At 37.3% G+C, this 17,407-nt stretch overlaps 1 protein-coding gene across 1 annotated transcript in view; it reads right to left on the bottom strand.

The window, feature by feature from the left end:
* LOC123511352 (tigger transposable element-derived protein 1-like) overlaps positions 1–17,407 on the bottom strand; it is a 138,741-nt gene that overhangs the window by 49,554 nt on the left and 71,780 nt on the right. Inside the window, exon 4 of the mRNA XM_045267155.1 lies at positions 12,973–13,113. The gene's annotated coding sequence lies outside the window, so the exon portion shown is untranslated. The remainder of the gene's footprint in view (positions 1–12,972; positions 13,114–17,407) is intronic.

The raw sequence follows: 17,407 nt of genomic DNA, 5'->3' as shown, positions 1-17,407 counted from the left end.
GGGGAGAGAAATAAGGACAGTAGTTAAAGATATGAAGTCCAAGTGGAGAGCAGTAGAAAGCGGAGTGCCACAGGGGTCAGTATTGGCACCAATACTTTTCCTCATTTATATTAACGACATGCCAGAAGGAGTGAACAGCTACATAAATCTGTTTGCAGATGATACAAAACTGTGCAGAGTTATAAAGCAAAAGGAGGATTGTGAAATACTGCAAGAAGACCTAAATAAGATCTGGGAATGGAGTAAGAAGTGGGAAATGGAATTCAATGTGAACAAAAGCCATGTCATGGAAATGGGAAAGAGTGAAAGACGACCTGTGGGAATCTATAAGATGGGAGATGGAGTAGAACTGGAGAAAGTAAAAAGGAAAAGGACTTAGGAGTGACGATGGAAGAAAACAATCAACCAGTAAGCCATATTGATAGAATTTTTAGAGAAACATATAATTTGCTAAGGAATATTGGAGTAGCATTTTACTACATGGACAAAGAAATGATGAAGAAATTGATAAGTACTATAATAAGACCCAGATTGGAATATGCAGGAGTAGTGTGGACCCCTCATAAAAGAAACACATAAGGAAATTGGAGAGGCTACAAAAAATAGCTACAAGAATGGTTCCAGGATTTGAAGGGATAACATATGAGGAGAGACTAAAGGCTATGGATCTACCAACCCTGAAACAAAGAAGGGAGAGAGGAGACCTGATACAAGTTTATAAATTGATCAACGGAATGGACCAAATGGATAATGAGAAACTGATCCTGAGAGAAGAATATGACATCCGAAGCACAAAATCGCATAGTAATAAGCTGAGGAAAGGAAGATGTCTGAGAGATATTAAAAAATATAGTTTCCCGCAGAGATGTATTGAGACATGGAACAGTTTAAATGAAGAAGTAGTGTCTGCAACGAGTGTGCATACTTTTAAAGTAAGATTGGATGTGTAGATATGGAGACGGGGCCATACGAGCATAAAGCCCAGGCCCTGTAAAACTACAACTAGGTACAACTAGGTAAATACACACACAAACCAATTCATGGAATAGAGAGGAATATAAAAGGAAGTTTGTGAACATTTACGAGGAAGGGGTCAATAAATATGTGCCAAGGGTGAAGAAGAAACAAAAGAGGATCCAAGCATGGTTCAATAAACGCTGTGAGGAATGAAAGAGGAAGAGAGACTCAGCTTGGAAAAGGTGGATGAAGAGAAAAGGATCTTTAGTGTGGGATGAGTATAAAAAGGCAAGGAATGAGTACACAAGAATAAGGAGAGAAGAGGCCACAAAGTATGAGAGGGACATTGTGGAAAAATGTAAGGATGAGCCAAGATTATTCTATAGATTTGTTAATGGGAAATTAAAAAAACAAGAAAGAAATAAGCAAGCTGAAAGTTGATGGAGAATTCATTGAAGAGGAAAAACTCATGGCTGAAGAGTTGAATAAGCGTTTCCAAAAAGTTTTTACCAAAGAAAGAACCTTTAATGAACCAAAGATCGAACTGACAGAAGAAGAAGGCCTGGATGTAATTGAAGTGTTGGAGGATGAAGTGTGTGAAATGCTGGAAAGATTGGATGTAAGGAAAGCACAAGAGCCTGATGGAGTATCAAACTGGGTGTTGAGGGAATGTAAGGATCAACTGGCAAAAAAGATTTGTGGCCTCATATCAAAATCTATGCAGCAGGGGCAGATGCCAAAGGACTGGAAAAAAGCAGATATAGTACCCATATTTAAGAGTGGAAACAAGGAAAATCCATCAAACTACAGGCTGGTGTCATTAACAAGTGTTGTGGTTAGACTGTGTGTCAGTAATAAAGAAAAGATGGAATGATTATCTAAAAAGGAAGAAAATATTGACTAATGGGCAGTTTGGATTTCGGAAAGGCAGATCATGTGCAACAAATTTATTGTGCTTCTACTCTCAGGTCACAGATGTGGTACAAGAAAGGGTAGGATGGGTGGATGGAATTTATCTAGACTTGAAGAAAGCATTTGATACAGTCCCTCATAAGAGATTAATCTGGAAAGTGAGAGAACATGGCAGGCTGAGAGGTAGGCTTTTGGAATGGATAAGTGATTTCCTGACTGGAAGAGAGATGAGAACAGTAATAAGAGATAGGAAATCAGCTTGGAGGGAAGTGACTAGTGGAGTACCTCAGGGGTCAGTTTTGGCACCGTTACTGTTTGCTGTTTACATAAATGATATGACGAAAGGAATGAATAGCTATATGAGTTTGTTTGCGGATGATGCCAAATTAATGAGGAAACTAACTAAGAAAGAAGACTGTGAGGCATTGCAGAGGGACTTAGACAAGATCTGGGAGTGGAGCAGAGAGTGGCAAATGGAATTTAATATCAAGAAGTGTGGAGTGATGAATTTTGGTAAGAGCAGTATGAGACCAGTGTACAGATATAATATGGGGATAAGGAATTGGAAATAAAGACTGAAGAGAGAGATCTGGGAATAACTGTGACGGAGGGGCTCTTGTCAGAGGTTCATGTAAAGAGGAAATCTGGTAAAGTGTACCATTTTGTAAGGAACATAAGAACTGCATTCTGCTACATGGATGAAGAGATGATCAAGAAGTTGATTGTTACAATGATTAGACCCAGGTTGAAGTATGCAGCAGTACTTTGGTCTCCAAGAATGACAAGGGATAAGAGGAAGCTGGAACGCGTGCAGAGGGCTGCGATGAAACTGCCTCAAACCTTGGTGAATGTGTTTTATGAGCAGAGACTGGAAAAATTGAGTCTGCCGACACTGGAAAAAAGAAGGGAGAGAGGAAACCTTATCACTATGTATAGGATTCTGTCTGGCATTGAGAAGTTGGACTGTGATGATCTGGTGGTGAGAGATATGAGAAGTGGGAGGAAGCATGGGAGAAAAGTGAAGATGAGTGTGTGTACAAAGGACATAAAGAAATATAGTTTTCCACTAAGAATTGTGGGATCTGGAATGCACTGGAGAAAGAAGTGGTTGAAGCAAAAACAATTCACGGATTTAAGGAAAAGTTAGATAAGAGTAGATATAGAGACGGGACAGCACAAGTTTGAACTCCTCCTTATGTAAACAACAACTAGGTAAATACAACTAGGTAAATAAGAGTGTTAACGCTAGAAGGAAAATTGGGTAAGTGGATAAAGGAGAGTATGGGAATAAAAGAGAATAAAGAACAGGATAGATAGTTTCTGAAGAACCTGAAAGAAAGGATAAAAAAAGTGGAAAAAATGAAGCAAGGCTAATAGCAGAAAATGAGGAACTTAAAAATAAATTAGCCAAGTATAAAGAACAGTTGGAGGAAGGACTCGGTAAAGTCAAGAAAGAAAAAGAGGATCTGGAAGATCTGGTAAACAAGGAAGAGGAGAGAGTACAGGATGTGATTCAGAAAGAAGTGCATGCATGGTGAGTCCAAGATAAGAAAGACAAGGATAATTTTCAGGAGGTGATTCAGGAACAGCTAAAAGAAAGAGATGAGAATATGGCAAGCAAAATTATAGGAGTCCTTAAGGAAAAAGAAAATCTAGTAAGGGAAATTGCAGAAAAGAAAAAGAGTGTAATAATATTTGGACTGAAAGAAAAAAAAATGTAAAATATAGACCAAGAAGGGAAAAAAAGGAAATTAAATCAGTCAATGACCTACTAAAGAATCTAAATGATGAGAATAGACAGAACTTAGAGGAGGAGGTAGAAGAAATCCACAGAATGGGACCATATCAAGAAGGAACAGTGAGACCAATTAAGCTACAACTAGAATCACAAGCAGCCACAGAAGAAATATTATATAGAACAACAAAACTCAGAGAAACAGAAGGTTGCAAGGATATATATATATATATATATATATATATATATATATATATATATATATATATATATATATATATATATATATATATATATATATATATATATATATATATATATATATATATATATATATATATATATATATATATATATATATATATATATATATATATATATATATATATATATATATATATATATATATATATATATAAAGAAAATATAAATGAGGAAGAAAGGAAGAGACACAACAAATTGGTGGCAGAAGCAAGGGAAATTAAAATAATGAAATGTCAGAGGAGGAGAAGGCATTTTTTTGGAGAATTCTAGGAGACAGGATAAAGAAATGGTATATAAAAGAGAAGGAAGAGGAAAAAGTGGAGCAAGTTTAACTAAAGTGATAAGAACAAGAAATTAAAAATGATGTATATGAACATAGATGGGGTTTTATCAAGTAAATTAGAATTAAGAGATACATAAAGAAAGAAGAACCGGATATTGTGTGCCTGGCTGAAACAAAATTAAATGAGGCAATACAAAACAGATATAGATAATAGGTATAATGTATGGAGGAGAGACAGAGTGGGTAAAGGAGGAGTAGTCATGATAATGTTAAGAAAAGAGATGGTGGTAAACCAAGTGGAGTGTGGAGAAGGAAAAGCAGAAGTACTGTACATTAAGATGCATATTAATAAAAAAAGAGTTAACAATCACTGGAACATATGTACCACCAAAAACAAATTCATGGACCAATCAAGAATATAAAGACATGATAAATGACACAATAAGGAGTCTGATGAGTAATTAAAGAAAGGAGAAAAGTGATATTAGTAGTAGATTTCAACTGTAAGGAGGTGGACTAGGAAAATTATGAAAGTAGTATGGGGGAAGAAGCCTGGGGAGAAAGATTCCTGAATCTAATGATAGATAATATGATGGACCAAAGAGTAAAGGAAAACACAAGATTCAGAGAAAAAGACGAGCCGGTGAGATTGGACCTGGTTTTTACAAGGGGTATACAAATGAACGATGATATAAGATATAAAAGTGCCCATTGGGAAAGAGTGACCATGTAACATTAGAAATGGATGTAGAAGAGGGAAAGGAAGATAGAGATGAATCATACAAAGGAGATTGGTTAAATTACAGAAAGGCTGATATTGAGAGCCTCAAGAACTATTTCAAAAACATTAATTGTGAGGAGATGGAAAATTCAGAGAGGGTGCAAGAGAAATATAACTTATTTTTGGAAATATACAAAACAGGAGTCAGGGAATATTTCCTGAAATATAGAACTAAAGAAGAAAGAAAGAAAGATTGGTTTAACGCAAGGTGTGCTAGGGTAAAGGAGAAAAGAGAAAGAGCATGGAAAAGGTGGAGGAGAAATAGAAATCCAGGAAATAAGGAAAACTTCAAGGTAGCAATAAATGTATATGTTAAGGTGAGGAAGGAAGACAAAAGAAACTATGAAAAGGACATTGTCGAAAAATGTAAGGAGCAACCAAAATTGTTCTACATATTAAAAAATGAAAGAATAAGGCAAAAAGAAACAATAGAAAGGTTAAAAGGAGAGAACGGGATGGTGGAAGACCCAAAAGTATGGAAAAACTGTTAAATACTAAATTTCAGGAGGTCTTTACTAAGGAATATAAATTTGAAAGGCCACAGGGTAATAGAGAGACTGTCTGTATGAAAGCGATTAAAGTAACCAAGCTTGAAATAAAAGATATGATGAAGGGATTGGATGAAGAGAAGACAATGGAACTGGATGAAGTCTCAGGCAGAATACTGAAAGAATGTAGGGAAGAATTAGCAAGTTCATAAAATGCTCAATAGAAAATGAAACAGTACCAGTAGAATGGAAAAGAGTTGAGGTGGTTCCCATGTATAAGAGCGGAAGGAAGGAAGAACCTTTAAATTACAGACTGGTATCACTAACTAGTGTAATATGCAACATTTGTGAAATAATAATAAAGAAACAATGGATCGAGTTCCTTGAAGACAACATATTATTATAAAATAGCCAATTTGGTTTTAGAAAAGGTCGGTTGTGTGTAACAAATTTACTGAGTTTCTACTCTAGAATAGTTGAAAGAGTACAAGATAGAGAGGGATGGGTTGACTGTATTTATTTGTATTTAAAGAAGGCGTTTGATAAAGTGCCACATGCAAGATTACTGTGGAAGTTAGATGAGAAGGGTGGCCTAAAAGGAAGCACATTGATATGGATGGAAAATTATTTGAGGGGGAGAGAAATAAGAACGGTAGTTAAAGATATGAAATCCAAGTGGAGAGCAATAGAAAACGAAGTGCCACAGGGGTCAGTATTGGCGCCAATACTTCTTTTCATATATATAAATGACATGCCTGAGGGAGTGAACAGCTACATAAATCTGTTTGCGGATGATGCGAAACTGTGCAGAGTTATAGAGCAAAAAGAAGACTATGAAATACTGCAGGAAGACCTAAATAAGATCTGGAAATGGAGTAAAAAGTGGGAAATGGAATTCAATGTGGACAAAAGCCATGTCATGGAAATGAGAAAGAGTGAAAGATGACCTGTGGGACTCTATAAGATGGGAGATGGAGTAGAACTAGAGAAAGTAAAAAAGGAAAAGGACTTAGGAGTGACGATGGAAGAAAACAATCACCCGGTAAGCCATATTGATAGAATTTTCAGAGAGACATATAATTTGCTAAGGAATATTGGATTAGCATTTCACTACATGAACAAAGAAATGATGAAGAAATTGATAAGTACTACAATAAGACCCAGATTGGAATATGCAGGAGTTTTGTGGATCCCCCAAAAAAAGAAACACATGAGGAAGTTGGAGAGACTACAAGAAATGGATACAAGAATGGTTCCAGAATTTGAAGGGATGACATATGAGGAGAGACTAAAAGCTATGGATCTACCAAGCGTGGAACAGAGAAGGGAGAGAGGGGATCTGATACAAGATTATAAATTGATGAACGGAATGGATAAAGTGGATAATGAGAAACTGATACTGAGAGAAAAATATGACATTCGAAGCACAAGATCGCATAGTAAGGAACTGAGGAAGGGAAGGTGTCTGAGAGATGTTAAAAAATATAGTTTCCCGTAAAGATGTGTTGAGACTTGAACAGTTTGAGTGAAGAAGTGGTGTCAGCAACGAGTGCGCATAGTTTTAAAGAAAAATTGGATATGTGTAGATATGGTCTTTACACGAGTGTAAAACCCAGGCCCTGTAAAACTACAACTAGGTAAATACAACTAGGTAAATACAACTAGGTAAATACACACACATGAAATCATCTGATATGTCTAAGGAACAAATTTAAAAGTAATGAATCATTCCAGCATGTTTTGATGAAATTTGGCACATAAAATAAAACAGATGCTCAGGATTGTTATATATATTAATGGTAAGAATGACTTGTTTAAAATAAGATTCAGATAGCAATGTACAGCAAAAGCAGTGGCAAAAGCTTGGAAATTAACTAAAATAGAAAAACTTATGCACATGTATAAAAGTAAAGATAAAAATATAGAATGGAGGAATAGAATTAAAGAAATATACAGCAAAAGCAGTGGCAAAAGCTTGGAAATTAACTAAAATAGAAAAACTTATGCACATGTATAAAAGTAAAGATAAAAATATAGAATGGAGGAATAGAATTAAAGAAATAAACAAAAAAACTAAGAAAAAAAAAAATAAGGACAGAGGAAGACACAAGGTGGTTATATTGGAAACAAATGGACATGAAATTAAGGAAGTGGTATATACACGCACATATAAAAAAAAAAATTAATGATATACATATGCTAATATTAATATATTAAGATCACTAGCCTATAAGAGAACAACAGCTGGATATTATGGAGACTAGAAACTGAGTTAACATAATGGAACACAAGGGAAGATTTTCTTTTTTTTTTTACGTAGGGAAGAGAACCAGCGAAGGGAAAAAAAAAGAAAAGATTAAAAGAAAGGCCCACTTGAGTGCTTGCTCTCTAAATAGTGGAAAACAGTACCCTCCCGAGTTAAGCGCTTGCTTTCTTCTTAAGATATAGCGCCAAACTCGAGGATCGCTAAACTCGGGTATTGAAAACAATGTAAAACGCTTATTCATTCTGGCCCGGACGAAGCTGATTTTTTCCTCCCACTTTACTCCCTTATTTCAAAATACCGATAAATTGGTGGGTGTATTCAGTTTCAGTGAAGAATGCTCTTGTTAAGACGAAAAAAACTGGGATACACACTTTATTGAAAAGAACAAAAAGAGAAAAGAAATAATAAGAACTCTAACAGCACATAATCTCACTCTGGGGCATGGTCCGCTAGTGCAAAGCCTTCAAATTCGTTGCCCAAATCCACGGGGGCTACATTATCGTCGACCAGCAGCTCATCACCATCATCATCCTTCTCAGCAACAACAGCAGGTGGTGTGTCTTCTCGCTTGTCACGGTTACTGAAGTATCTTGTGATCAAGGCCTGTTGTCGTTTTTCATTCGTGCTGTTTGTACATCTGTTTGTATTCATTTAATCCCTTTTGAACTGCGTGGATGCATGTCAAGCACTAGATTCCAGTTTCATGGCGTTGAATATTTGACGGAGATCGTACCGTCCTCAGTCATCTGTTTCAAGACACCAATGAAACTTTCCACCTCTTCTGTAGATGCGTCTGCTGCTTCACCCAGACATCGTGCCCTCTTGAATGAGTGTCTTTTTTAACCTTGAGAACCAGCCATTACTAGCAGAGAAAGGTGGAGGATTGTCAATGTTTAACTTACGTGCCACTGCAGCATATATTTCTCTTGCCTTCTGTCTTACCTTACCAGAAGATATGCACACATTTCGGTCATTTTTGTCAACAATATATTTCTTCAAATAGTGTTCTGTTGTTACCATCAACTTGCTTGTAGGATGCGTGATGTGAGCAACTTGAATCACAGAGCTCCTCGAGCGTCTTTCAGGAAACGTTTTATTTCCTCACGTTTCGCTCTTATTCCTCTAACAGTAGACTCACTAATGTTGAACAAGTTTCCAACGGCAACAGGTCCCATTCCAGCATCAAGCTTATCCAACACTTCGCCTTTTTCCTTCATGTTTAACAGTCTTTTCTTCTTACCCTGCCTCTCTGGCCTGCTTCCTTTTGCCAAGTAGGTTTCTTCGAGCCACATGCTGCAGTGCCTCCTTTATTTCCTGACATCACAATTAATTAGCTTGCATATAAGAACTATCAAGATGCTGGTGGAAGAGGGCTAAGGACGCGTGCACACGTGGTCAGCTCAGTCAGCCAACTGCAGGAGTCTTGGGGCAGCATACGTGATGCCGCCCGAAGTAAACGCGACCGATACTTGTCAAAGCAGCGTGAAACTCGGGGCGATACAGCGCCAAACTCGGGATGGTAAGAATTTAGGACTAAGCGCCAAACTCGAGGATCGCGAAACTCGGATAGCGCTAAACTCGCATTTAAATGAGGGTACTGTACTTTACTGAGTGGAAGGAAGTGGTTAGTGGGGTACCCCAAGGATCAGTACTAGGACCTCTTCTTTTCTTGGTGTACATTAACGATTTAGATATAGGAATTAGTAGCAAAGTATCAAAGTCTGCAGATGATACTAAGATAGCGTGTGCAGTGCAGGGTGAAAAGGACAATTACAGAATACGAGACCTGGACAGGCTGATAACATGGGCAGACAGGTGGCAGATGGAGTTTAATTCTAAAAAGTGTCAGGTTATGCATTTAGGTGAAGACAACACAAACTTTAGCTATGAGATGGAGGGATGTTGGCTAGAGGCAGTAGAGGAAGGAAAGGATTTAGGAGTAGTGATAGACAGGACTATGAAATTTTCAAAGCAATGTTTAGAAGCAAGAAATAGGGCAAATAGGATCCTGGGTTTTATAAATAGAAATGTTAGTTATAAAAGTAAGGAAGTGGTGCGTAGCTTATATAATTCCTATGTTAGGGCTCATTTAGAGTATTGCATACAGGCCTGGTCACCCCATTATAGGCAGGATATCAACATGTTAGAAGCAGTTCAGAGAAGAGCCACTAGGATGATACCAGCATTAAAGCGCCTGGACTATAGAGATAGATTAAAGGAATTAAACATGTTTTCATTTGAGAGATGTATAAGAGGGGATATGATAGAGTTATTTAAAATGTTCTCAGATACAAACTACATAGATGTGAGATCTTTCTTTACCTTAGAGGAGGGAAATAGGACTAGAAATCATGACAGGAAGATTAGAAAGCAAGGCTGCAGATTAGATATAAGAAAATATTTCTTTAGTCATAGGGTGGTAGACTTCTGGAATGCATTGCCAAAGAAGGTTGTAAATAGCACTAGTTTGACAATGTTTAAAAACAGATTAGATAAGCACTTAAGTTTATTAGATTTATAATTATGTATAGCGCTGCATGATAGTTTTTATAAGAAATTTACTATAGTTAAACAAGACATGATCCCCATGTATGGGGATCACAGATTGTAGAGGATTTTGCTGCAGGACTTAGCCCTGTTAATGGGCAAAATATTTAGAATTAGTATATAATGTATTGTGTACTTGTAAGTGTATCTTTAAGTACTGATGACGAGGTCGCTGTGTGACTGATACAGGATAACCTAGATGGGCCCTGGTGGCCCTTTGTTATCCTATTATTTATGTTATGTTATGTTAAAAGAAGACAAATCATAGGAATTAGGAAATACAGATGCAGGGAGGGAGTTCCAGAGTTTACCAGTGAAAAGGATGAATGATTGAGAGTACTGGTTAACTCTTGCATTAGAGAGTTGAACAGAATAGAGATGAGAGGAAGAAGAAAGCCTTGTGCAGCGAGGCCACAGGAAGAGGGGAGGCATGCAGTTAGCAATATCAGTAGAACAGTTTGCATGAAAATAGTGATAAAAGATAGAAAGAGATGCAACATTTTGGTGGTGAGAAAGAGGCTGAAGACAGTTAGTCAGAGGAGGGGAGTTGATGAGACGAAAAGCTTTTGATTCCACCCTATCTAGTAAAACTGTGTGACTGGAACCCCCCCAAACATGCAAAGAGTACTCCATACACGGGTGGATAAGGCCCTTATACAGAGTAAGCAGTTGGAGGGGCGAGAAAAACTGGCGGGGACGCCTCAGAACACCTAACCACAGAAGCTGTTTTAGCAAGAGATAAAATGTGAAGTTTCCAGTTAAGATTATGAGCAAAGGACAGACCGAGGATATGCATTGTGGAAGAGGGAGACAGTTGAGTGTCACTGAAGAAGAGGGGATAGTTGTCTAGAAAGTTGTGTCAAGTTGATTGATGGAGGAATTGAGTTTTTGAGGCACTGAAAACTACTAGATTTTCTCTGCTGCAATCAGAAATCCTAGAAAGATCAGAAGTCAGGCATTCTGTGGCATCCCTGCGTGATCTGTTGACTTCCTGAAGGGTTGGTTGTCTCTGAAAGGACTTGGAAAGATGTAGGGTGGTATCATCAGCGTAGGAGTGGATAGGGCAAGAAGTTTGGTTAAGAAGGTCATTAATGAATAATAGAAAGAGAGTGGGTGACAAGACAGGACCCTGAGGAACTCCACTATTAATAGATTTGGGAGAAGAACAGTGGCCGTCTACCACAGCAGCAATAACGGTCGGAAAGGAAACTTGTGATAAATTTGCAGAGAGAAGGATAGAAGCTGTAGGAGGGCAGTTTTGAAATCAAAGCTTTATGCCGGACTCTATCAAAAGCTTTTGGTATGTCTAACACTACAGCAAAAGTTTCACTGAAATCTCTAAAAGAGGTGACCAAGACTCGGTAAGGAAAGCCAGAAGATCACCCGTAGAGCGACTTTGACGGAAGCCATTCTGGCGATCAGACAGAAGATTGTGAAGTGACAGATGTTTGAGAATCTTCCTATTCAAGATAGATTCAAAAACTTCAGAGAAGCAAGAGATTAAAGCTATAGGACAGTAGTTTAAGGGTTAGAACGGTCACCCTTTTTAGGAACAGGCTGAATGTAGGCGAACTTCCAGCAGGAAGGAAAGGTAGACTGACAAAGTTGGAAGAGTTTGGCCAGGCAAGGTGCAAGCACAGAAGCACAGTTTTTGAGAACAATAGGAGGTACCCCATCAGGACCATAAGCCTTCCGAGGGTTTAGGCCAGTGAGGGCATGGAAAACATCGTTACGAAGAATTTTAATTGTAGACATGAAATAGTCAGAGAGTGGAGGAGAGGGAGGGACAAGCCCTGAATGGTCCAAGGTGGAGTTGTGAGCAAAGGTTTGAGAGAAGAATTCAGCTTTAGAGACAGAAGAGATGGCAGTGGTGCCATTGGGATGAATATAACATGTGGATGAAAATCGTGAAAATAACCCAGGAGGCTGTGACCATTGAAAAGAAGTTGCAAGTGTTAGATTGCTAAGTTAGGGGAGAAAAGACTTCGCTGATTGTCCATGTGATGGGACTGAGGGAGAACATGTTGCGTACCATCAAAACTAATAAAATGGGAACATGTGTTTTTATTGTTTCTATGACCAAGTGATGTATTTATAGTTTTTCTTACGGTTTGTGTAACAAAATCCCTGAAATAGGCAAATTTTCGCACTGGCCAGGAATGTAACCCTCCTAATACCATTGCTTTGTAAGGGAAAATTATGTTTAATACAATTTAGAATAATGCGATGTCTTCAGGAATGTAACCCTCACATTAATTGAGCTGACTATACTCTATTTAATTGCAGGCTTGTGTGATGACAGTCTGCCTATTCTAAGATAACTTCTATAGCATGGTCTTAACCCATATATGCTACGTTGCCAGAAATGTAAAGATCCAAATTATGTGTTTCATATAAAAGTGTAACTATCTCTTATTTCAGGCAGAGTGATCTAAGGTTCTGAACTCATTGTAGAGTACATACTATGATGCATGGTAAACATCCTACTAGTTTTCTTTGAGTAATTTCTTCTGAATTTATGTGTTTTATATGTGCATGCATTCTTTATATCATCAATTAAGGTAATACTTATAAGAAAGGTATTGGTTAGTGGTTATCTTATACACAAAAATGACAGGTAGTAGATTACTTAACTGAATACAGAGGGTGGCTGAGAAATTTATAAAGATTATGAATTTGAAAGAGTAAAAGCACTCTTGCTTATCAGTCTTGAAATAACATTGATCTCACATTAATTACCATCATGAAGTTTTGTAGTGAGGTCAGCCTCCATTTCCAGCACAAGGTGGTCTTCTGCATCATGGTCTTGGTCCTGCTGCATAAAACTGAGATAGTCAAAGCCAGGCAAGCGGGGTTCCCACATCTTCTTTGGCAATAACACTGGAAGAAAATATTCAATTACTCTCTCTCTCTCTCTCTCTCTCTCTCTCTCTCTCTCTCTCTCTCTCTCTCTCTCTCTCTCTCTCTCTCTCTCTTTCTGATTCATCTGTCTTTTTTTCCTTCCTTTTCCTTACATAAATGCAATGGTCAAAATTAGTACCTTGATTAATATGCTGCTTTATCACAAACTAAAAAGTTGAAAAACGAGCACAAATTAGTTCTGAAGTAAAACGATAAAGGTCAGGTCAGTCACCCAAAGCTGAGGAATAGGAAATACAAATTGTTACCATTATGCCCTAGAATTTTAGCCAGATAAGATATTTTCTGCTATCTTAGATGCCCGCAAAGCCTTAATATAGAGTACAGGTTATCCAGAGATAATGGTGATAGTTTAAAAGGAGATTGACATACACCAGTGGAGCATATATGCTAACGCACAATTTTTTAAACCTTGGTGTTAACAGATCCCAACACTAAGTCCCATGTTGTATCTCCTCTAAATAACTTCCTAATTTAATTTTTTAACCTTGGGGAAAGAGACAAGATGTGTTGGGAGAACCCAACAACAGCACTCTTTGCATGGGTTTGTACTTATAAAGTGTCTCAAGTGCCCACCTAATCAATCAGCTGCTCCAGCTGAAACTCCCCTCTCTGTTGTCTGATATGCTGAGATGGGGAGATATAAATAGAGCAAGTTAGCCACCCATTGCCACCAACAATCTCAAAATGGGATGGTGTACACTTAGATACATAAATGATCACCTTCACTTAAAGGTTAAATAAGCAATCGTCTGTGGCTTTGAAATGGATTAATCCAAATTACATTATTTCTTATGGAAAAAAAAAAAAGATAGCCATTCATACAAATCGTAATTTGTGTAACCTCCTGGAACAGAGTATGTATGAATAGCAGAGGTCCACTGTGTGTGTGTGTGTGTATTTACCTAGTTGTATTTTACATGAGGGGAGCCTATGCTCATGTTGTCCTGTCTCTGTATCTCATAGTGTCTAATTTTCTCTTAAAGTCATGTATAGACTTTGCACACACCACCTCTCTGTCCAGTCCATTCCATATATCTATCACTCTATGGGGGAAGCTGTTTTTCTTGAAGTCTCTTCTGTAGTTGTCTTTTCTGAGTTTTAGTCCATGTCCTCTTGTGTCCCTTCTGTCCCTCTTCAGCAGGTTGATCCTATCAGGAAGCTCCATATTATTCATTATTCTGTAGATGGTCAACAGGTTGCCTCTTTCTCTTCTCTGCTCCAGTGTTGGTAATTCTAGTCTCTCCAGTCTCTTTTCATACATAAGAGCAAACAAGGTTGGGGCCAGTTTGGTGGCCGCTCTTTGTATCCATTCAAATTTCCTGATATTTTTCCTCATGTTAGGTGGCCACAGTACTGCTGCATACTCCAGTTGTGGTCTGATCAAGGATACCAATAACTTTTTCACCATATCTTCATCAATATATGAGAATGCAATTCTAATATTTCTCAGTAAGTTGTAGGCCTCACCAACAATTTTATTTATATGTTTATTGGGGGACATTTCTTTTGTTATGAGAACTCCTAGATCCTTTTCACTTTCCACCTACTTAATCCTCTCTTCTCCAAGTTTATATTATATTGTCTTGTTATCCTATTTTTGCTCTTCCCAAATTTCATTACGCTACATTTCTTAATGTTGAATTTCATCTCCCATCTTTTACTTCATTCCCATAGTCTAAGTCCTGCTGTAGAGTTCTACCATCATTGTGCGACCCAACTTTCTTCAAAAGTTTTGCGTCATCTGCAAAGAAACTCCTTCGTCCATGTCATTTATGTATATTGCAAATATAATTGGGGCCAACACAGTACCTTGCAGAAACTCCTTCATCCATGTCATTTATGTATATTACAAACATAATTGGGGCCAACACAGTACCTTGCAGAACCCCACTTATAACTTCCTTCTAGGTGGACTCCTTATCTCTAATTGTCACTCTCATAGTTCTTCCAGTTAGGAAATCCTTTATCCATTCCAGCAATTTTCCTTTTATTCCCCCTATATCTTCCAGTTTTCTTATTAATTTTCTGTGTGGAACTTTATCAAATGCTATTTTTAAATCTAAAAATACAATGTCAACCCATCCATCTTTTCCTGTGTTATGTTTATGACTCTAGAGTAAAAGCATATAAGGTTTGTTACACATGATCTTCCTTTTGTAAAGCCAAATTGTCTTTCATTAATTATATTTTTTTTCTTCCAAATGTTTGGTCCATCTTTCTTTGATTACACATTCACATATTTTAGCTATTGCACTTGTCAGGGACACTGGCCTGTAATTTGTTGGGTTCTCCTTATTTCCTCCTTTATATATTGGCACAATATTGGCTTTTTTCCAGTCTTCTGGTACTTTTCCCTTTTCAATAGAACATTTTATCATATTGTATACCATTTGTCAGCTTTTCTCTACACTCTTTCAATATCCAATTTGCAATTCCATCCAGACCGTGTGATTTTCTTACATCTTAATTTCTTAGTTGTATCATTATTTCCTGCTCCAAAATAATGATGTCTCTCATTGCAGGAGATTTATTTCCTAGTTCTTCATGATTGTTTTTTTTTCTCTTGCAAAAACTTCTTGAAAGTTTCTGTTCATTATTTCAGCCATTTCTAATTCATCGCTGTATTCATTATTTTCATAAACTAGTTTCTCTATCTCTGTTGTGACCCGTTCTTGGGACACACTAGATTGTCTTTCAGTACTAATTGAGAAATTTAGTCTCTTCTCTGGCGAGGTTCTAGGTGGGTATAAGTATATGGTTGATAAAGCCAATAACACTTCTTAAATTTATTTTACGTATTACACATAATATGTTTCTTCGTCACTGGTACAATGGCAAGTTTGTATCATGTAGTCTATCACGAGATTTTACTATGGCAAAATAAAATATATTGGAGTTTTCCTAATTATATCCTAACCACTCTACATATAGAACTACTTAAACACTATAATACATAAAAGGTTATTTAATGAGTTACTAAGTAAAACAACTCCCTTGCCTTGCTCTAAGCTCTACTCACGACCAACAGAGTGTTGAACATCTCTCTTCCTCAGTTCTCCTCTGGTTATAACCACGCCTTCCTCTTTTTTCTTCTTTCTTCTCTTCTGTCATCTCTCTTCTTTCTTCTTTCTTCTTTCTTGGTTATAGATTCTCTCTTCTTTCTTCTTTCTTGGTTATAGATTCTCTCCTCTTTCTTCTTTTTTCTTTCTTACTTTATTCTTCTCTGTTTCTACTTCTTTCTTGAGAAGGAGATATGTCTGTGTTCTGCTGTTGGAGGGCTTGTAGTGAACTAAGCGGGCAGCAGGGTGTTGATAGTCCTTATTCTATGGAGTCAGGACCTGAAGTGACAATTCTACAGCAGCAGTTTTGGGGGCATATCATGTTCTCGCCACGGACTGCTCCTCATCTGTGGCTCTGGGTCATCCCTTTCTCCGGAATCTCTGGGGGCATGACTGATAGCATAACCTCCCTCCATCCTTTCGGTGTTCTGTAGATTGTTGTTCTCCATATTGTTCTCCACATTGTTCTCCGTTATTGTGGGTAACCTGTCGCGCTTCCAACATCTCGTTTGTTTTTTTTCTTTCCGTTTCTATATCTATAAAAGATCTTTGGCTGATCCTTGCATTTTTCAATTATGTTTTTCTCATGGTTTTTCTTTTCTTCTCTTCATATTTTAACATAGTTATTCCTTTCTCTGATGTAGTCTGGCCACTTCCTTGGACGTTAGTCTTTTCTCCATATCTTCCACATTCTATCCCTTTTATCTCTTGCTTCTTCACATTTTCTATTAAACCATTCTTCCTTATACTTGTCTTTAATTTTCAGTCTCAGTACATATTTATTCACTCCATCATTATAATTTTTTTTAAATGTCATCCACTTTTCCTCCACTCCTGCCTGGTTGTCAAATTTAGTCCAGTCCGTCTTTTGGAAAAAGTCTTTGAGTTCTCTAAAATCTGTTTTGCTATATGTCAATCTTCTTTTTCTATGTTTTTCATTCTGTTCATTCCTAATCACTTTCTTGAATATCGCTACTATTAGTACATGATCACTTTTTGCCAAAGGTATCTTATACTTTACTCCATCCACAATTTCAGGTTCCATTGTAAATAATAGATCCAGTCTTGATGGCTCTTCACTATTCCTAAATCTGGTGATTTCTTGAATCCATTGTGTCATTGTATATTCCATAGTTAACTCCAGTAACGTGTAATCCCATGAATCCTCATTTCTCTCTGTAGTCATATCTTCC

This window comes from Portunus trituberculatus, chromosome 31 (assembly GCF_017591435.1).
Source record: "Portunus trituberculatus isolate SZX2019 chromosome 31, ASM1759143v1, whole genome shotgun sequence".
Taxonomy (NCBI): Eukaryota; Metazoa; Arthropoda; class Malacostraca; order Decapoda; family Portunidae; genus Portunus; species Portunus trituberculatus.
This window is presented reverse-complemented; position numbering and strand designations above follow the sequence as displayed.